Source organism: Lissotriton vulgaris, chromosome 1_1 (assembly GCF_964263255.1).
Source record: "Lissotriton vulgaris chromosome 1_1, aLisVul1.2, whole genome shotgun sequence".
Taxonomy (NCBI): domain Eukaryota; kingdom Metazoa; phylum Chordata; class Amphibia; order Caudata; family Salamandridae; genus Lissotriton; species Lissotriton vulgaris.
The window spans coordinates 229812873-229836247 of NC_141685.1; the positions used below are offsets into that span (position 1 = coordinate 229812873).

General features: G+C 36.4%; 1 non-coding gene across 1 annotated transcript; it reads left to right on the forward strand.

Annotated features, from left to right (window-relative positions):
• The first annotated feature begins 718 nt into the window (after positions 1–718).
• TRNAD-GUC (transfer RNA aspartic acid (anticodon GUC)) lies at positions 719–790 on the forward strand. Its single transcript has one exon. It is a non-coding gene; the product is annotated as a tRNA-Asp (tRNA).
• Positions 791–23375: the final 22585 nt, after the last annotated feature.

The following is a 23375-nucleotide window of genomic DNA, read 5'->3' on the forward strand; positions in this document are numbered from 1 at the left end:
TGTTTAACTGAAGCCAATAAGTCCTCGTTAGTATAGTGGTCAGTATCCCCGCCTGTCACGCGGGAGACCGGGGTTCAATTCCCCGATGGGGAGGCGATTCCTTTTATTCACACAATTAAATAAAATGATGTACTTTCTAACATTGTAAAATATATCTGTCATTATCCTTGCCTATTCCGATTGAGAAAAAAGGTTGAATTCACTGATGGCCAAAATGCTTACTGATGTGTTAACTGAAATTCAGAATATGATCTGAATATTTCAGCATGCACAGGCGTACCATCAAAACCAATTTACGTCTACGATCTGTTGGAAAATGAGATGAAGCAGTCGTGAATCCTAGGCTGCTGTTCCACTCGATTGGCATGATTTACAAGGAGAATGACTGCTTTTGGTTAGTAGTGACCCGTGGTGGCTAATAGTTATAAGCTGCAAATGGTAAAGTGAGATGATTATATATATATATATATATATATATATATATTGATGAATAGAAAGATAGCTAGATAGACAGATCGATAGATATTTATTTCAATGAAATAATTTCTTTATAAAACTGATTGTTTTTGGCTAGGAATTTCTGTATTGTAATAATTTAGGAAAAAAGATTACTTGTCCTAACCAAAAGCAGCAATTCTGCCTATTACAATACTGAGAATTGATCGAGGGCATGCCTTAACCCCAGGGAGGTGAGCACTGTTTAACTGAAGCCAATAAGTCCTCGTTAGTATAGTGGTCAGTATCCCCGCCTGTCACGCGGGAGACCGGGGTTCAATTCCCCGACGAGGAGGCGATTCCTTTTATTCACACAATTAAATAAAATGATGTACTTTCTAACATTGTAAAATATATCTGTCATTATCCTTGCCTATTCCGATTGAGAAAAAAGGTTGAATTCACTGATGGCCAAAATGCTTACTGATGTGTTAACTGAAATTCAGAATATGCTCTGAATATTTCAGCATGCACAGGCGTACCATCAAAACCAATTTACGTCTACAATCTGTTGGAAAATGAGATGAAGCAGTGGTGAATCCTAGGCTGCTGTTCCACTCGATTGGCACGATTTACAAGTAGAATGACTGCTTTTGGTTAGTAGTGACCCCTGGTGGCTAATAGTTATAAGCTGCAAATGGTAAAGTGAGCTGATTATATATATATATATATATATAAATATATATATTGATGAATAGAAAGATAGCTAGATAGACAGATCGATAGATATTTATTTCAATGAAATAATTTCTTCATAAAACTAATTGTTTTTGGCTAGGAATTTCTGTATTGTAATAATTTAGGAAAAAAGATTACTTGTCCTAACCAAAAGCAGCAATTCTGCCTATTACAATACTGAGAATTGATCGAGGGCATGCCTTAACCCCAGGGAGGTGAGCATTGTTTAACTGAAGCCAATAAGTCCTCGTTAGTATAGTGGTCAGTATCCCCGCCTGTCACGCGGGAGACCGGGGTTCAATTCCCCGACGGGGAGGCGATTCCTTTTATTCACACAATTAAATAAAATGATGTACTTTCTAACATTGTAAAATATATCTGTCATTATCCTTGCCTATTCCGATTGAGAAAAAAGGTTGAATTCACTGATGGCCAAAATGCTTACTGATGTGTTAACTGAAATTCAGAATATGATCTGAATATTTCAGCATGCACAGGCGTACCATTAAAACCAATTTACGTCTACAATCTGTTGGAAAATGAGATGAAGCAGTCATGAATCCTAGGCTGCTGTTCCACTCGATTGGCATGATTTACAAGGAGAATGACTGCTTTTGGTTAGTAGTGACCCGTGGTGGCTAATAGTTATAAGCTGCAAATGGTAAAGTGAGCTGAATATATATATATATATATATATATATATATATATATATATATATATATATTGATGAATAGAAAGATAGCTAGATAGACAGATCGATAGATATTTATTTCAATGAAATAATTTCTTCATAAAACTGATTGTTTTTGGCTAGGAATTTCTGTATTGTAATAATTTAGGAAAAAAGATTACTTGTCCTAACCAAAAGCAGCAATTCTGCCTATTACAATACTGAGAATTGATCGAGGGCATGCCTTAACCCCAGGGAGGTGAGCACTGTTTAACTGAAGCCAATAAGTCCTCGTTAGTATAGTGGTCAGTATCCCCGCCTGTCACACGGGAGACCGGGGTTCAATTCCCCGACGGGGAGGCGATTCCTTTTATTCACACAATTAAATAAAATGATGTACTTTCTAACATTGTAAAATATATCTGTCATTATCCTTGCCTATTCCGATTGAGAAAAAAGGTTGAATTCACTGATGGCCAAAATGCTTACTGATGTGTTAACTGAAATTCAGAATATGCTCTGAATATTTCAGCATGCACAGGCGTACCATCAAAACCAATTTACGTCTACAATCTGTTGGAAAATGAGATGAAGCAGTGGTGAATCCTAGGCTGCTGTTCCACTCGATTGGCACGATTTACAAGTAGAATGACTGCTTTTGGTTAGTAGTGACCCCTGGTGGCTAATAGTTATAAGCTGCAAATGGTAAAGTGAGCTGATTATATATATATATATATATAAATATATATATTGATGAATAGAAAGATAGCTAGATAGAAAGATCGATAGATATTTATTTCAATGAATATAATTTCTTCATAAAACTGATTGTTTTTGGCTAGGAATTTCTGTATTGTAATAATTTAGGAAAAAAGATTACTTGTCCTAACCAAAAGCAGCAATTCTGCCTATTACAATACTGAGAATTGATCGAGGGCATGCCTTAACCCCAGGGAGGTGAGCACTGTTTAACTTAAGCCAATAAGTCCTCGTTAGTATAGTGGTCAATATCCCCGCCTGTCACGCCAGAGACCGGGGTTCAATTCCCCGACGGGGAGGCGATTCCTTTTATTCACACAATTAAATAAAATGATGTACTTTCTAACATTGTAAAATATATCTGTCATTATCCTTGCCTATTCCGATTGAGAAAAAAGGTTGAATTCACTGATGGCCAAAATGCTTACTGATGTGTTAACTGAAATTCAGAATATGCTCTGAATATTTCAGCATGCACAGGCGTACCATCAAAACCAATTTACGTCTACAATCTGTTGGAAAATGAGATGAAGCAGTCGTGAATCCTAGGCTGCTGTTCCACTCGATTGGCATGATTTACAAGGAGAATGACTGCTTTTGGTTAGTAGTGACCCGTGGTGGCTAATAGTTATAAGCTGCAAATGGTAAAGTGAGCTGAATATATATATATATATATATATATATATATATATATATATATATATATATATATATATATATTGATGAATAGAAAGATAGCTAGATAGACAGATCGATAGATATTTATTTCAATGAAATAATTTCTTCATAAAACTGATTGTTTTTGGCTAGGAATTTCTGTATTGTAATAATTTAGGAAAAAAGATTACTTGTCCTAACCAAAAGCAGCAATTCTGCCTATTACAATACTGAGAATTGATCGAGGGCATGCCTTAACCCCAGGGAGGTGAGCACTGTTTAACTGAAGCCAATAAGTCCTCGTTAGTATAGTGGTCAGTATCCCCGCCTGTCACACGGGAGACCGGGGTTCAATTCCCCGACGGGGAGGCGATTCCTTTTATTCACACAATTAAATAAAATGATGTACTTTCTAACATTGTAAAATATATCTGTCATTATCCTTGCCTATTCCGATTGAGAAAAAAGGTTGAATTCACTGATGGCCAAAATGCTTACTGATGTGTTAACTGAAATTCAGAATATGCTCTGAATATTTCAGCATGCACAGGCGTACCATCAAAACCAATTTACGTCTACAATCTGTTGGAAAATGAGATGAAGCAGTCGTGAATCCTAGGCTGCTGTTCCACTCGATTGGCATGATTTACAAGGAGAATGACTGCTTTTGGTTAGTAGTGACCCGTGGTGGCTAATAGTTATAAGCTGCTAATGGTAAAGTGAGCTGATTATATATATATATATATATATATATATATTGATGAATAGAAAGATAGCTAGATAGACAGATCGATAGATATTTATTTCAATGAAATAATTTCTTCATAAAACTGATTGTTTTTGGCTAGGAATTTCTGTATTGTAATAATTTAGGAAAAAAGATTACTTGTCCTAACCAAAAGCAGCAATTCTGCCTATTACAATACTGAGAATTGATCGAGGGCATGCCTTAACCCCAGGGAGGTGAGCACTGTTTAACTGAAGCCAATAAGTCCTCGTTAGTATAGTGGTCAGTATCCCCGCCTGTCACGCGGGAGACCGTGGTTCAATTCCCCGACGGGGAGGCGATTCCTTTTATTCACACAATTAAATAAAATGATGTACTTTCTAACATTGTAAAATATATCTGTCATTATCCTTGCCTATTCCGATTGAGAAAAAAGGTTGAATTCACTGATGGCCAAAATGCTTACTGATGTGTTAACTGAAATTCAGAATATGCTCTGAATATTTCAGCATGCACAGGCGTACCATCAAAACCAATTTACGTCTACAATCTGTTGGAAAATGAGATGAAGCAGTGGTGAATCCTAGGCTGCTGTTCCACTCGATTGGCACGATTTACAAGTAGAATGACTGCTTTTGGTTAGTAGTGACCCCTGGTGGCTAATAGTTATAAGCTGCAAATGGTAAAGTGAGCTGATTATATATATATATATATATATATAAATATATATATTGATGAATAGAAAGATAGCTAGATAGACAGATCGATAGATATTTATTTCAATGAAATAATTTCTTCATAAAACTAATTGTTTTTGGCTAGGAATTTCTGTATTGTAATAATTTAGGAAAAAAGATTACTTGTCCTAACCAAAAGCAGCAATTCTGCCTATTACAATACTGAGAATTGATCGAGGGCATGCCTTAACCCCAGGGAGGTGAGCATTGTTTAACTGAAGCCAATAAGTCCTCGTTAGTATAGTGGTCAGTATCCCCGCCTGTCACGCGGGAGACCGGGGTTCAATTCCCCGATGGGGAGGCGATTCCTTTTATTCACACAATTAAATAAAATGATGTACTTTCTAACAGTGTAAAATATATCTGTCATTATCCTTGCCTATTCCGATTGAGAAAAAAGGTTGAATTCACTGATGGCCAAAATGCTTACTGATGTGTTAACTGAAATTCAGAATATGATCTGAATATTTCAGCATGCACAGGCGTACCATCAAAACCAATTTACGTCTACAATCTGTTGGAAAATGAGATGAAGCAGTCGTGAATCCTAGGCTGCTGTTCCACTCGATTGGCACGATTTACAAGGAGAATGACCGCTTTTGGTTAGTAGTGACCCGTGGTGGCTAATAGTTATAAGCTGCAAATGGTAAAGTGAGCTGATTATATATATATATAAATATATATATTGATGAATAGAAAGATAGCTAGATAGACAGATCGATAGATATTTATTTCAATGAAATAATTTCTTCATAAAACTAATTGTTTTTGGCTAGGAATTTCTGTATTGTAATAATTTAGGAAAAAAGATTACTTGTCCTAACCAAAAGCAGCAATTCTGCCTATTACAATACTGAGAATTGATCGAGGGCATGCCTTAACCCCAGGGAGGTGAGCACTGTTTAACTGAAGCCAATAAGTCCTCGTTAGTATAGTGGTCAGTATCCCCGCCTGTCACGCGGGAGACCGGGGTTCAATTCCCCGACGGGGAGGCGATTCCTTTTATTCACACAATTAAATAAAATGATGTACTTTCTAACATTGTAAAATATATCTGTCACTATCCTTGCCTATTCCGATTGAGAAAAAAGGTTGAATTCACTGATGGCCAAAATGCTTACTGATGTGTTAACTGAAATTCAGAATATGATCTGAATATTTCAGCATGCACAGGCGTACCATCAAAACCAATTTACGTCTACAATCTGTTGGAAAATGAGATGAAGCAGTCGTGAATCCTAGGCTGCTGTTCCACTCGATTGGCACGATTTACAAGGAGAATGACTGCTTTTGGTTAGTAGTGACCCGTGGTGGCTAATAGTTATAAGCTGCAAATGGTAAAGTGAGCTGATTATATATATATATAAATATATATATTGATGAATAGAAAGATAGCTAGATAGAAAGATCGATAGATATTTATTTCAATGAATATAATTTCTTCATAAAACTGATTGTTTTTGGCTAGGAATTTCTGTATTGTAATAATTTAGGAAAAAAGATTACTTGTCCTAACCAAAAGCAGCAATTCTGCCTATTACAATACTGAGAATTGATCGAGGGCATGCCTTAACCCCAGGGAGGTGAGCACTGTTTAACTGAAGCCAATAAGTCCTCGTTAGTATAGTGGTCAGTATCCCCGCCTGTCACGCCAGAGACCGGGGTTCAATTCCCCGACGGGGAGGCGATTCCTTTTATTCACACAATTAAATAAAATGATGTACTTTCTAACATTGTAAAATATATCTGTCATTATCCTTGCCTATTCCGATTGAGAAAAAAGGTTGAATTCACTGATGGCCAAAATGCTTACTGATGTGTTAACTGAAATTCAGAATATGATCTGAATATTTCAGCATGCACAGGCGTACCATCAAAACCAATTTACGTCTACAATCTGTTGGAAAATGAGATGAAGCAGTCGTGAATCCTAGGCTGCTGTTCCACTCGATTGGCACGATTTACAAGGAGAATGACTGCTTTTGGTTAGTAGTGACCCGTGGTGGCTAATAGTTTTAAGCTGTAAATGGTAAAGTGAGCTGATTATATATATATATATATATATATAAATATATATATTGATGAATAGAAAGATAGCTAGATAGAAAGATCGATAGATATTTATTTCAATGAATATAATTTCTTCCTAAAACTGTTTGTTTTTGGCTAGGAATTTCTGTATTGTAATAATTTAGGAAAAAAGATTACTTGTCCTAACCAAAAGCAGCAATTCTGCCTATTACAATACTGAGAATTGATCGAGGGCATGCCTCAACCCCAGGGAGGTGAGCACTGTTTAACTGAAGCCAATAAGTCCTCGTTAGTATAGTGGTCAGTATCCCCGTCTGTCACGCGGGAGACCGGGGTTCAATTCCCCGACGGGGAGGCGATTCCTTTTATTCACACAATTAAATAAAATGATGTACTTTCTAACATTGTAAAATATATCTGTCATTATCCTTGCCTATTCCGATTGAGAAAAAAGGTTGAATTCACTGATGGCCAAAATGCTTACTGATGTGTTAACTGAAATTCAGAATATGATCTGAATATTTCAGCATGCACAGGCGTACCATCAAAACCAATTTACGTCTACAATCTGTTGGAAAATGAGATGAAGCAGTCGTGAATCCTAGGCTGCTGTTCCACTCGATTGGCATGATTTACAAGGAGAATGACTGCTTTTGGTTAGTAGTGACCCGTGGTGGCTAATAGTTATAAGCTGCTAATGGTAAAGTGAGCTGATTATATATATATATATATATATATATATATATATATTGATGAATAGAAAGATAGCTAGATAGACAGATCGATAGATATTTATTTCAATGAAATAATTTCTTCATAAAACTAATTGTTTTTGGCTAGGAATTTCTGTATTGTAATAATTTAGGAAAAAAGATTACTTGTCCTAACCAAAAGCAGCAATTCTGCCTATTACAATACTGAGAATTGATCGAGGGCATGCCTTAACCCCAGGGAGGTGAGCATTGTTTAACTGAAGCCAATAAGTCCTCGTTAGTATAGTGGTCAGTATCCCCGCCTGTCACGCGGGAGACCGGGGTTCAATTCCCCGATGGGGAGGCGATTCCTTTTATTCACACAATTAAATAAAATGATGTACTTTCTAACATTGTAAAATATATCTGTCATTATCCTTGCCTATTCCGATTGAGAAAAAAGGTTGAATTCACTGATGGCCAAAATGCTTACTGATGTGTTAACTGAAATTCAGAATATGATCTGAATATTTCAGCATGCACAGGCGTACCATCAAAACCAATTTACGTCTACGATCTGTTGGAAAATGAGATGAAGCAGTCGTGAATCCTAGGCTGCTGTTCCACTCGATTGGCATGATTTACAAGGAGAATGACTGCTTTTGGTTAGTAGTGACCCGTGGTGGCTAATAGTTATAAGCTGCAAATGGTAAAGTGAGATGATTATATATATATATATATATATATATATATTGATGAATAGAAAGATAGCTAGATAGACAGATCGATAGATATTTATTTCAATGAAATAATTTCTTTATAAAACTGATTGTTTTTGGCTAGGAATTTCTGTATTGTAATAATTTAGGAAAAAAGATTACTTGTCCTAACCAAAAGCAGCAATTCTGCCTATTACAATACTGAGAATTGATCGAGGGCATGCCTTAACCCCAGGGAGGTGAGCACTGTTTAACTGAAGCCAATAAGTCCTCGTTAGTATAGTGGTCAGTATCCCCGCCTGTCACGCGGGAGACCGGGGTTCAATTCCCCGACGGGGAGGCGATTCCTTTTATTCACACAATTAAATAAAATGATGTACTTTCTAACATTGTAAAATATATCTGTCATTATCCTTGCCTATTCCGATTGAGAAAAAAGGTTGAATTCACTGATGGCCAAAATGCTTACTGATGTGTTAACTGAAATTCAGAATATGCTCTGAATATTTCAGCATGCACAGGCGTACCATCAAAACCAATTTACGTCTACAATCTGTTGGAAAATGAGATGAAGCAGTGGTGAATCCTAGGCTGCTGTTCCACTCGATTGGCACGATTTACAAGTAGAATGACTGCTTTTGGTTAGTAGTGACCCCTGGTGGCTAATAGTTATAAGCTGCAAATGGTAAAGTGAGCTGATTATATATATATATATATATATAAATATATATATTGATGAATAGAAAGATAGCTAGATAGACAGATCGATAGATATTTATTTCAATGAAATAATTTCTTCATAAAACTAATTGTTTTTGGCTAGGAATTTCTGTATTGTAATAATTTAGGAAAAAAGATTACTTGTCCTAACCAAAAGCAGCAATTCTGCCTATTACAATACTGAGAATTGATCGAGGGCATGCCTTAACCCCAGGGAGGTGAGCATTGTTTAACTGAAGCCAATAAGTCCTCGTTAGTATAGTGGTCAGTATCCCCGCCTGTCACGCGGGAGACCGGGGTTCAATTCCCCGATGGGGAGGCGATTCCTTTTATTCACACAATTAAATAAAATGATGTACTTTCTAACATTGTAAAATATATCTGTCATTATCCTTGCCTATTCCGATTGAGAAAAAAGGTTGAATTCACTGATGGCCAAAATGCTTACTGATGTGTTAACTGAAATTCAGAATATGATCTGAATATTTCAGCATGCACAGGCGTACCATCAAAACCAATTTACGTCTACAATCTGTTGGAAAATGAGATGAAGCAGTCGTGAATCCTAGGCTGCTGTTCCACTCGATTGGCACGATTTACAAGGAGAATGACCGCTTTTGGTTAGTAGTGACCCGTGGTGGCTAATAGTTATAAGCTGCAAATGGTAAAGTGAGCTGATTATATATATATATAAATATATATATTGATGAATAGAAAGATAGCTAGATAGACAGATCGATAGATATTTATTTCAATGAAATAATTTCTTCATAAAACTAATTGTTTTTGGCTAGGAATTTCTGTATTGTAATAATTTAGGAAAAAAGATTACTTGTCCTAACCAAAAGCAGCAATTCTGCCTATTACAATACTGAGAATTGATCGAGGGCATGCCTTAACCCCAGGGAGGTGAGCACTGTTTAACTGAAGCCAATAAGTCCTCGTTAGTATAGTGGTCAGTATCCCCGCCTGTCACGCGGGAGACCGGGGTTCAATTCCCCGACGGGGAGGCGATTCCTTTTATTCACACAATTAAATAAAATGATGTACTTTCTAACATTGTAAAATATATCTGTCACTATCCTTGCCTATTCCGATTGAGAAAAAAGGTTGAATTCACTGATGGCCAAAATGCTTACTGATGTGTTAACTGAAATTCAGAATATGATCTGAATATTTCAGCATGCACAGGCGTACCATCAAAACCAATTTACGTCTACAATCTGTTGGAAAATGAGATGAAGCAGTCGTGAATCCTAGGCTGCTGTTCCACTCGATTGGCACGATTTACAAGGAGAATGACTGCTTTTGGTTAGTAGTGACCCGTGGTGGCTAATAGTTATAAGCTGCAAATGGTAAAGTGAGCTGATTATATATATATATAAATATATATATTGATGAATAGAAAGATAGCTAGATAGAAAGATCGATAGATATTTATTTCAATGAATATAATTTCTTCATAAAACTGATTGTTTTTGGCTAGGAATTTCTGTATTGTAATAATTTAGGAAAAAAGATTACTTGTCCTAACCAAAAGCAGCAATTCTGCCTATTACAATACTGAGAATTGATCGAGGGCATGCCTTAACCCCAGGGAGGTGAGCACTGTTTAACTGAAGCCAATAAGTCCTCGTTAGTATAGTGGTCAGTATCCCCGCCTGTCACGCCAGAGACCGGGGTTCAATTCCCCGACGGGGAGGCGATTCCTTTTATTCACACAATTAAATAAAATGATGTACTTTCTAACATTGTAAAATATATCTGTCATTATCCTTGCCTATTCCGATTGAGAAAAAAGGTTGAATTCACTGATGGCCAAAATGCTTACTGATGTGTTAACTGAAATTCAGAATATGATCTGAATATTTCAGCATGCACAGGCGTACCATCAAAACCAATTTACGTCTACAATCTGTTGGAAAATGAGATGAAGCAGTCGTGAATCCTAGGCTGCTGTTCCACTCGATTGGCACGATTTACAAGGAGAATGACTGCTTTTGGTTAGTAGTGACCCGTGGTGGCTAATAGTTTTAAGCTGTAAATGGTAAAGTGAGCTGATTATATATATATATATATATATAAATATATATATTGATGAATAGAAAGATAGCTAGATAGAAAGATCGATAGATATTTATTTCAATGAATATAATTTCTTCCTAAAACTGTTTGTTTTTGGCTAGGAATTTCTGTATTGTAATAATTTAGGAAAAAAGATTACTTGTCCTAACCAAAAGCAGCAATTCTGCCTATTACAATACTGAGAATTGATCGAGGGCATGCCTTAACCCCAGGGAGGTGAGCACTGTTTAACTGAAGCCAATAAGTCCTCGTTAGTATAGTGGTCAGTATCCCCGTCTGTCACGCGGGAGACCGGGGTTCAATTCCCCGACGGGGAGGCGATTCCTTTTATTCACACAATTAAATAAAATGATGTACTTTCTAACATTGTAAAATATATCTGTCATTATCCTTGCCTATTCCGATTGAGAAAAAAGGTTGAATTCACTGATGGCCAAAATGCTTACTGATGTGTTAACTGAAATTCAGAATATGATCTGAATATTTCAGCATGCACAGGCGTACCATCAAAACCAATTTACGTCTACAATCTGTTGGAAAATGAGATGAAGCAGTCGTGAATCCTAGGCTGCTGTTCCACTCGATTGGCATGATTTACAAGGAGAATGACTGCTTTTGGTTAGTAGTGACCCGTGGTGGCTAATAGTTATAAGCTGCTAATGGTAAAGTGAGCTGATTATATATATATATATATATATATATATATATTGATGAATAGAAAGATAGCTAGATAGACAGATCGATAGATATTTATTTCAATGAAATAATTTCTTCATAAAACTAATTGTTTTTGGCTAGGAATTTCTGTATTGTAATAATTTAGGAAAAAAGATTACTTGTCCTAACCAAAAGCAGCAATTCTGCCTATTACAATACTGAGAATTGATCGAGGGCATGCCTTAACCCCAGGGAGGTGAGCATTGTTTAACTGAAGCCAATAAGTCCTCGTTAGTATAGTGGTCAGTATCCCCGCCTGTCACGCGGGAGACCGGGGTTCAATTCCCCGATGGGGAGGCGATTCCTTTTATTCACACAATTAAATAAAATGATGTACTTTCTAACATTGTAAAATATATCTGTCATTATCCTTGCCTATTCCGATTGAGAAAAAAGGTTGAATTCACTGATGGCCAAAATGCTTACTGATGTGTTAACTGAAATTCAGAATATGATCTGAATATTTCAGCATGCACAGGCGTACCATCAAAACCAATTTACGTCTACGATCTGTTGGAAAATGAGATGAAGCAGTCGTGAATCCTAGGCTGCTGTTCCACTCGATTGGCATGATTTACAAGGAGAATGACTGCTTTTGGTTAGTAGTGACCCGTGGTGGCTAATAGTTATAAGCTGCAAATGGTAAAGTGAGATGATTATATATATATATATATATATATATATATTGATGAATAGAAAGATAGCTAGATAGACAGATCGATAGATATTTATTTCAATGAAATAATTTCTTTATAAAACTGATTGTTTTTGGCTAGGAATTTCTGTATTGTAATAATTTAGGAAAAAAGATTACTTGTCCTAACCAAAAGCAGCAATTCTGCCTATTACAATACTGAGAATTGATCGAGGGCATGCCTTAACCCCAGGGAGGTGAGCACTGTTTAACTGAAGCCAATAAGTCCTCGTTAGTATAGTGGTCAGTATCCCCGCCTGTCACGCGGGAGACCGGGGTTCAATTCCCCGACGGGGAGGCGATTCCTTTTATTCACACAATTAAATAAAATGATGTACTTTCTAACATTGTAAAATATATCTGTCATTATCCTTGCCTATTCCGATTGAGAAAAAAGGTTGAATTCACTGATGGCCAAAATGCTTACTGATGTGTTAACTGAAATTCAGAATATGCTCTGAATATTTCAGCATGCACAGGCGTACCATCAAAACCAATTTACGTCTACAATCTGTTGGAAAATGAGATGAAGCAGTGGTGAATCCTAGGCTGCTGTTCCACTCGATTGGCACGATTTACAAGTAGAATGACTGCTTTTGGTTAGTAGTGACCCCTGGTGGCTAATAGTTATAAGCTGCAAATGGTAAAGTGAGCTGATTATATATATATATATATATATAAATATATATATTGATGAATAGAAAGATAGCTAGATAGACAGATCGATAGATATTTATTTCAATGAAATAATTTCTTCATAAAACTAATTGTTTTTGGCTAGGAATTTCTGTATTGTAATAATTTAGGAAAAAAGATTACTTGTCCTAACCAAAAGCAGCAATTCTGCCTATTACAATACTGAGAATTGATCGAGGGCATGCCTTAACCCCAGGGAGGTGAGCATTGTTTAACTGAAGCCAATAAGTCCTCGTTAGTATAGTGGTCAGTATCCCCGCCTGTCACGCGGGAGACCGGGGTTCAATTCCCCGACGGGGAGGCGATTCCTTTTATTCACACAATTAAATAAAATGATGTACTTTCTAACATTGTAAAATATATCTGTCATTATCCTTGCCTATTCCGATTGAGAAAAAAGGTTGAATTCACTGATGGCCAAAATGCTTACTGATGTGTTAACTGAAATTCAGAATATGATCTGAATATTTCAGCATGCACAGGCGTACCATCAAAACCAATTTACGTCTACAATCTGTTGGAAAATGAGATGAAGCAGTCATGAATCCTAGGCTGCTGTTCCACTCGATTGGCATGATTTACAAGGAGAATGACTGCTTTTGGTTAGTAGTGACCCGTGGTGGCTAATAGTTATAAGCTGCAAATGGTAAAGTGAGCTGAATATATATATATATATATATATATATATATATATATATATATATATATATATATATATATATATATATATATATATATTGATGAATAGAAAGATAGCTAGATAGACAGATCGATAGATATTTATTTCAATGAAATAATTTCTTCATAAAACTGATTGTTTTTGGCTAGGAATTTCTGTATTGTAATAATTTAGGAAAAAAGATTACTTGTCCTAACCAAAAGCAGCAATTCTGCCTATTACAATACTGAGAATTGATCGAGGGCATGCCTTAACCCCAGGGAGGTGAGCACTGTTTAACTGAAGCCAATAAGTCCTCGTTAGTATAGTGGTCAGTATCCCCGCCTGTCACACGGGAGACCGGGGTTCAATTCCCCGACGGGGAGGCGATTCCTTTTATTCACACAATTAAATAAAATGATGTACTTTCTAACATTGTAAAATATATCTGTCATTATCCTTGCCTATTCCGATTGAGAAAAAAGGTTGAATTCACTGATGGCCAAAATGCTTACTGATGTGTTAACTGAAATTCAGAATATGCTCTGAATATTTCAGCATGCACAGGCGTACCATCAAAACCAATTTACGTCTACAATCTGTTGGAAAATGAGATGAAGCAGTGGTGAATCCTAGGCTGCTGTTCCACTCGATTGGCACGATTTACAAGTAGAATGACTGCTTTTGGTTAGTAGTGACCCCTGGTGGCTAATAGTTATAAGCTGCAAATGGTAAAGTGAGCTGATTATATATATATATATATATATAAATATATATATTGATGAATAGAAAGATAGCTAGATAGAAAGATCGATAGATATTTATTTCAATGAATATAATTTCTTCATAAAACTGATTGTTTTTGGCTAGGAATTTCTGTATTGTAATAATTTAGGAAAAAAGATTACTTGTCCTAACCAAAAGCAGCAATTCTGCCTATTACAATACTGAGAATTGATCGAGGGCATGCCTTAACCCCAGGGAGGTGAGCACTGTTTAACTTAAGCCAATAAGTCCTCGTTAGTATAGTGGTCAATATCCCCGCCTGTCACGCCAGAGACCGGGGTTCAATTCCCCGACGGGGAGGCGATTCCTTTTATTCACACAATTAAATAAAATGATGTACTTTCTAACATTGTAAAATATATCTGTCATTATCCTTGCCTATTCCGATTGAGAAAAAAGGTTGAATTCACTGATGGCCAAAATGCTTACTGATGTGTTAACTGAAATTCAGAATATGATCTGAATATTTCAGCATGCACAGGCGTACCATCAAAACCAATTTACGTCTACAATCTGTTGGAAAATGAGATGAAGCAGTCGTGAATCCTAGGCTGCTGTTCCACTCGATTGGCATGATTTACAAGGAGAATGACTGCTTTTGGTTAGTAGTGACCCGTGGTGGCTAATAGTTATAAGCTGCTAATGGTAAAGTGAGCTGATTATATATATATATATATATATATATATATTGATGAATAGAAAGATAGCTAGATAGACAGATCGATAGATACTTATTTCAATGAAATAATTTCTTCATAAAACTGATTGTTTTTGGCTAGGAATTTCTGTATTGTAATAATTTAGGAAAAAAGATTACTTGTCCTAACCAAAAGCAGCAATTCTGCCTATTACAATACTGAGAATTGATCGAGGGCATGCCTTAACCCCAGGGAGGTGAGCACTGTTTAACTTAAGCCAATAAGTCCTCGTTAGTATAGTGGTCAATATCCCCGCCTGTCACGCCAGAGACCGGGGTTCAATTCCCCGACGGGGAGGCGATTCCTTTTATTCACACAATTAAATAAAATGATGTACTTTCTAACATTGTAAAATATATCTGTCATTATCCTTGCCTATTCCGATTGAGAAAAAAGGTTGAATTCACTGATGGCCAAAATGCTTACTGATGTGTTAACTGAAATTCAGAATATGCTCTGAATATTTCAGCATGCACAGGCGTACCATCAAAACCAATTTACGTCTACAATCTGTTGGAAAATGAGATGAAGCAGTCGTGAATCCTAGGCTGCTGTTCCACTCGATTGGCATGATTTACAAGGAGAATGACTGCTTTTGGTTAGTAGTGACCCGTGGTGGCTAATAGTTATAAGCTGCAAATGGTAAAGTGAGCTGAATATATATATATATATATATATATATATATATATATATATATATTGATGAATAGAAAGATAGCTAGATAGACAGATCGATAGATATTTATTTCAATGAAATAATTTCTTCATAAAACTGATTGTTTTTGGCTAGGAATTTCTGTATTGTAATAATTTAGGAAAAAAGATTACTTGTCCTAACCAAAAGCAGCAATTCTGCCTATTACAATACTGAGAATTGATCGAGGGCATGCCTTAACCCCAGGGAGGTGAGCACTGTTTAACTGAAGCCAATAAGTCCTCGTTAGTATAGTGGTCAGTATCCCCGCCTGTCACACGGGAGACCGGGGTTCAATTCCCCGACGGGGAGGCGATTCCTTTTATTCACACAATTAAATAAAATTATGTACTTTCTAACATTGTAAAATATATCTGTCATTATCCTTGCCTATTCCGATTGAGAAAAAAGGTTGAATTCACTGATGGCCAAAATGCTTACTGATGTGTTAACTGAAATTCAGAATATGCTCTGAATATTTCAGCATGCACAGGCGTACCATCAAAACCAATTTACGTCTACAATCTGTTGGAAAATGAGATGAAGCAGTCGTGAATCCTAGGCTGCTGTTCCACTCGATTGGCATGATTTACAAGGAGAATGACTGCTTTTGGTTAGTAGTGACCCGTGGTGGCTAATAGTTATAAGCTGCTAATGGTAAAGTGAGCTGATTATATATATATATATATATATATATATATATATTGATGAATAGAAAGATAGCTAGATAGACAGATCGATAGATATTTATTTCAATGAAATAATTTCTTCATAAAACTGATTGTTTTTGGCTAGGAATTTCTGTATTGTAATAATTTAGGAAAAAAGATTACTTGTCCTAACCAAAAGCAGCAATTCTGCCTATTACAATACTGAGAATTGATCGAGGGCATGCCTTAACCCCAGGGAGGTGAGCACTGTTTAACTGAAGCCAATAAGTCCTCGTTAGTATAGTGGTCAGTATCCCCGCCTGTCACGCGGGAGACCGTGGTTCAATTCCCCGACGGGGAGGCGATTCCTTTTATTCACACAATTAAATAAAATGATGTACTTTCTAACATTGTAAAATATATCTGTCATTATCCTTGCCTATTCCGATTGAGAAAAAAGGTTGAATTCACTGATGGCCAAAATGCTTACTGATGTGTTAACTGAAATTCAGAATATGCTCTGAATATTTCAGCATGCACAGGCGTACCATCAAAACCAATTTACGTCTACGATCTGTTGGAAAATGAGATGAAGCAGTCGTGAATCCTAGGCTGCTGTTCCACTCGATTGGCATGATTTACAAGGAGAATGACTGCTTTTGGTTAGTAGTGACCCGTGGTGGCTAATAGTTATAAGCTGCAAATGGTAAAGTGAGATGATTATATATATATATATATATATATATATTGATGAATAGAAAGATAGCTAGATAGACAGATCGATAGATATTTATTTCAATGAAATAATTTCTTCATAAAACTGATTGTTTTTGGCTAGGAATTTCTGTATTGTAATAATTTAGGAAAAAAGATTACTTGTCTTAACCAAAAGCAGCAATTCTGCCTATTACAATACTGAGAATTGATCGAGGGCATGCCTTAACCCCAGGGAGGTGAGCACTGTTTAACTTAAGCCAATAAGTCCTCGTTAGTATAGTGGTCAATATCCCCGCCTGTCACGCCAGAGACCGGGGTTCAATTCCCCGACGGGGAAGCGATTCCTTTTATTCACACAATTAAATAAAATGATGTACTTTCTAACATTGTAAAATATATCTGTCATTATCCTTGCCTATTCCGATTGAGAAAAAAGGTTGAATTCACTGATGGCCAAAATGCTTACTGATGTGTTAACTGAAATTCAGAATATGATCTGAATATTTCAGCATGCACAGGCGTACCATCAAAACCAATTTACGTCTACAATCTGTTGGAAAATGAGATGAAGCAGTCGTGAATCCTAGGCTGCTGTTCCACTCGATTGGCATGATTTACAAGGAGAATGACTGCTTTTGGTTAGTAGTGACCCGTGGTGGCTAATAGTTATAAGCTGCAAATGGTAAAGTGAGCTGAATATATATATATATATATATATATATATATATATATATATATATATATATATATTGATGAATAGAAAGATAGCTAGATAGACAGATCGATAGATATTTATTTCAATGAAATAATTTCTTCATAAAACTGATTGTTTTTGGCTAGGAATTTCTGTATTGTAATAATTTAGGAAAAAAGATTACTTGTCCTAACCAAAAGCAGCAATTCTGCCTATTACAATACTGAGAATTGATCGAGGGCATGCCTTAACCCCAGGGAGGTGAGCACTGTTTAACTGAAGCCAATAAGTCCTCGTTAGTATAGTGGTCAGTATCCCCGCCTGTCACACGGGAGACCGGGGTTCAATTCCCCGACGGGGAGGCGATACCTTTTATTCACACAATTAAATAAAATGATGTACTTTCTAACATTGTAAAATATATCTGTCATTATCCTTGCCTATTCCGATTGAGAAAAAAGGTTGAATTCACTGATGGCCAAAATGCTTACTGATGTGTTAACTGAAATTCAGAATATGCTCTGAATATTTCAGCATGCACAGGCGTACCATCAAAACCAATTTACGTCTACAATCTGTTGGAAAATGAGATGAAGCAGTCGTGAATCCTAGGCTGCTGTTCCACTCGATTGGCATGATTTACAAGGAGAATGACTGCTTTTGGTTAGTAGTGACCCGTGGTGGCTAATAGTTATAAGCTGCTAATGGTAAAGTGAGCTGATTATATATATATATATATATATATATATATATATATTGATGAATAGAAAGATAGCTAGATAGACAGATCGATAGATATTTATTTCAATGAAATAATTTCTTCATAAAACTGATTGTTTTTGGCTAGGATTTTCTGTATTGTAATAATTTAGGAAAAAAGATTACTTGTCCTAACCAAAAGCAGCAATTCTGCCTATTACAATACTGAGAATTGATCGAGGGCATGCCTTAACCCCAGGGAGGTGAGCACTGTTTAACTGAAGCCAATAAGTCCTCGTTAGTATAGTGGTCAGTATCCCCGCCTGTCACGCGGGAGACCGTGGTTCAATTCCCCGACGGGGAGGCGATTCCTTTTATTCACACAATTAAATAAAATGATGTACTTTCTAACATTGTAAAATATATCTGTCATTATCCTTGCCTATTCCGATTGAGAAAAAAGGTTGAATTCACTGATGGCCAAAATGCTTACTGATGTGTTAACTGAAATTCAGAATATGCTCTGAATATTTCAGCATGCACAGGCGTACCATCAAAACCAATTTACGTCTACAATCTGTTGGAAAATGAGATGAAGCAGTGGTGAATCCTAGGCTGCTGTTCCACTCGATTGGCACGATTTACAAGTAGAATGACTGCTTTTGGTTAGTAGTGACCCCTGGTGGCTAATAGTTATAAGCTGCAAATGGTAAAGTGAGCTGATTATATATATATATATATATATATATATTGATGAATAGAAAGATAGCTAGATAGACAGATCGATAGATATTTATTTCAATGAAATAATTTCTTCATAAAACTAATTGTTTTTGGCTAGGAATTTCTGTATTGTAATAATTTAGGAAAAAAGATTACTTGTCCTAACCAAAAGCAGCAATTCTGCCTATTACAATACTGAGAATTGATCGAGGGCATGCCTTAACCCCAGGGAGGTGAGCATTGTTTAACTGAAGCCAATAAGTCCTCGTTAGTATAGTGGTCAGTATCCCCGCCTGTCACGCGGGAGACCGGGGTTCAATTCTTCGATGGGGAGGCGATTCCTTTTATTCACACAATTAAATAAAATGATGTACTTTCTAACATTGTAAAATATATCTGTCATTATCCTTGCCTATTCCGATTGAGAAAAAAGGTTGAATTCACTGATGGCCAAAATGCTTACTGATGTGTTAACTGAAATTCAGAATATGATCTGAATATTTCAGCATGCACAGGCGTACCATCAAAACCAATTTACGTCTACGATCTGTTGGAAAATGAGATGAAGCAGTCGTGAATCCTAGGCTGCTGTTCCACTCGATTGGCATGATTTACAAGGAGAATGACTGCTTTTGGTTAGTAGTGACCCGTGGTGGCTAATAGTTATAAGCTGCAAATGGTAAAGTGAGATGATTATATATATATATATATATATATATATTGATGAATAGAAAGATAGCTAGATACACAGATCGATAGATATTTATTTCAATGAAATAATTTCTTCATAAAACTGATTGTTTTTGGCTAGGAATTTCTGTATTGTAATAATTTAGGAAAAAAGATTACTTGTCCTAACCAAAAGCACCAATTCTGCCTATTACAATACTGAGAATTGATCGAGGGCATGCCTTAACCCCAGGGAGGTGAGCACTGTTTAACTGAAGCCAATAAGTCCTCGTTAGTATAGTGGTCAGTATCCCCGCCTGTCACGCGGGAGACCGGGGTTCAATTCCCCGACGGGGAGGCGATTCCTTTTATTCACACAATTAAATAAAATGATGTACTTTCTAACATTGTAAAATATATCTGTCATTATCCTTGCCTATTCCGATTGAGAAAAAAGGTTGAATTCACTGATGGCCAAACTGCTTACTGATGTGTTAACTGAAATTCAGAATATGCTCTGAATATTTCAGCATGCACAGGCGTACCATCAAAACCAATTTACGTCTACAATCTGTTGGAAAATGAGATGAAGCAGTGGTGAATCCTAGGCTGCTGTTCCACTCGATTGGCACGATTTACAAGTAGAATGACTGCTTTTGGTTAGTAGTGACCCCTGGTGGCTAATAGTTATAAGCTGCAAATGGTAAAGTGAGCTGATTATATATATATATATATATAAATATATATATTGATGAATAGAAAGATAGCTAGATAGAAAGATCGATAGATATTTATTTCAATGAATATAATTTCTTCATAAAACTGATTGTTTTTGGCTAGGAATTTCTGTATTGTAATAATTTAGGAAAAAAGATTACTTGTCCTAACCAAAAGCAGCAATTCTGCCTATTACAATACTGAGAATTGATCGAGGGCATGCCTTAACCCCAGGGAGGTGAGCACTGTTTAACTTAAGCCAATAAGTCCTCGTTAGTATAGTGGTCAATATCCCCGCCTGTCACGCCAGAGACCGGGGTTCAATTCCCCGACGGGGAGGCGATTCCTTTTATTCACACAATTAAATAAAATGATGTACTTTCTAACATTGTAAAATATATCTGTCATTATCCTTGCCTATTCCGATTGAGAAAAAAGGTTGAATTCACTGATGGCCAAAATGCTTACTGATGTGTTAACTGAAATTCAGAATATGATCTGAATATTTCAGCATGCACAGGCGTACCATCAAAACCAATTTACGTCTACAATCTGTTGGAAAATGAGATGAAGCAGTCGTGAATCCTAGGCTGCTGTTCCACTCGATTGGCACGATTTACAAGGAGAATGACCGCTTTTGGTTAGTAGTGACCCGTGGTGGCTAATAGTTATAAGCTGCAAATGGTAAAGTGAGCTGATTATATATATATATAAATATATATATTGATGAATAGAAAGATAGCTAGATAGACAGATCGATAGATATTTATTTCAATGAAATAATTTCTTCATAAAACTAATTGTTTTTGGCTAGGAATTTCTGTATTGTAATAATTTAGGAAAAAAGATTACTTGTCCTAACCAAAAGCAGCAATTCTGCCTATTACAATACTGAGAATTGATCGAGGGCATGCCTTAACCCCAGGGAGGTGAGCACTGTTTAACTGAAGCCAATAAGTCCTCGTTAGTATAGTGGTCAGTATCCCCGCCTGTCACGCGGGAGACCGGGGTTCAATTCCCCGACGGGGAGGCGATTCCTTTTATTCACACAATTAAATAAAATGATGTACTTTCTAACATTGTAAAATATATCTGTCACTATCCTTGCCTATTCCGATTGAGAAAAAAGGTTGAATTCACTGATGGCCAAAATGCTTACTGATGTGTTAACTGAAATTCAGAATATGATCTGAATATTTCAGCATGCACAGGCGTACCATCAAAACCAATTTACGTCTACAATCTGTTGGAAAATGAGATGAAGCAGTCGTGAATCCTAGGCTGCTGTTCCACTCGATTGGCACGATTTACAAGGAGAATGACTGCTTTTGGTTAGTAGTGACCCGTGGTGGCTAATAGTTATAAGCTGCAAATGGTAAAGTGAGCTGATTATATATATATATAAATATATATATTGATGAATAGAAAGATAGCTAGATAGAAAGATCGATAGATATTTATTTCAATGAATATAATTTCTTCATAAAACTGATTGTTTTTGGCTAGGAATTTCTGTATTGTAATAATTTAGGAAAAAAGATTACTTGTCCTAACCAAAAGCAGCAATTCTGCCTATTACAATACTGAGAATTGATCGAGGGCATGCCTTAACCCCAGGGAGGTGAGCACTGTTTAACTGAAGCCAATAAGTCCTCGTTAGTATAGTGGTCAGTATCCCCGCCTGTCACGCCAGAGACCGGGGTTCAATTCCCCGACGGGGAGGCGATTCCTTTTATTCACACAATTAAATAAAATGATGTACTTTCTAACATTGTAAAATATATCTGTCATTATCCTTGCCTATTCCGATTGAGAAAAAAGGTTGAATTCACTGATGGCCAAAATGCTTACTGATGTGTTAACTGAAATTCAGAATATGATCTGAATATTTCAGCATGCACAGGCGTACCATCAAAACCAATTTACGTCTACAATCTGTTGGAAAATGAGATGAAGCAGTCGTGAATCCTAGGCTGCTGTTCCACTCGATTGGCACGATTTACAAGGAGAATGACTGCTTTTGGTTAGTAGTGACCCGTGGTGGCTAATAGTTTTAAGCTGTAAATGGTAAAGTGAGCTGATTATATATATATATATATATATAAATATATATATTGATGAATAGAAAGATAGCTAGATAGAAAGATCGATAGATATTTATTTCAATGAATATAATTTCTTCCTAAAACTGTTTGTTTTTGGCTAGGAATTTCTGTATTGTAATAATTTAGGAAAAAAGATTACTTGTCCTAACCAAAAGTAGCAATTCTGCCTATTACAATACTGAGAATTGATCGAGGGCATGCCTTAACCCCAGGGAGGTGAGCACTGTTTAACTGAAGCCAATAAGTCCTCGTTAGTATAGTGGTCAGTATCCCCGTCTGTCACGCGGGAGACCGGGGTTCAATTCCCCGACGGGGAGGCGATTCCTTTTATTCACACAATTAAATAAAATGATGTACTTTCTAACATTGTAAAATATATCTGTCATTATCCTTGCCTATTCCGATTGAGAAAAAAGGTTGAATTCACTGATGGCCAAAATGCTTACTGATGTGTTAACTGAAATTCAGAATATGATCTGAATATTTC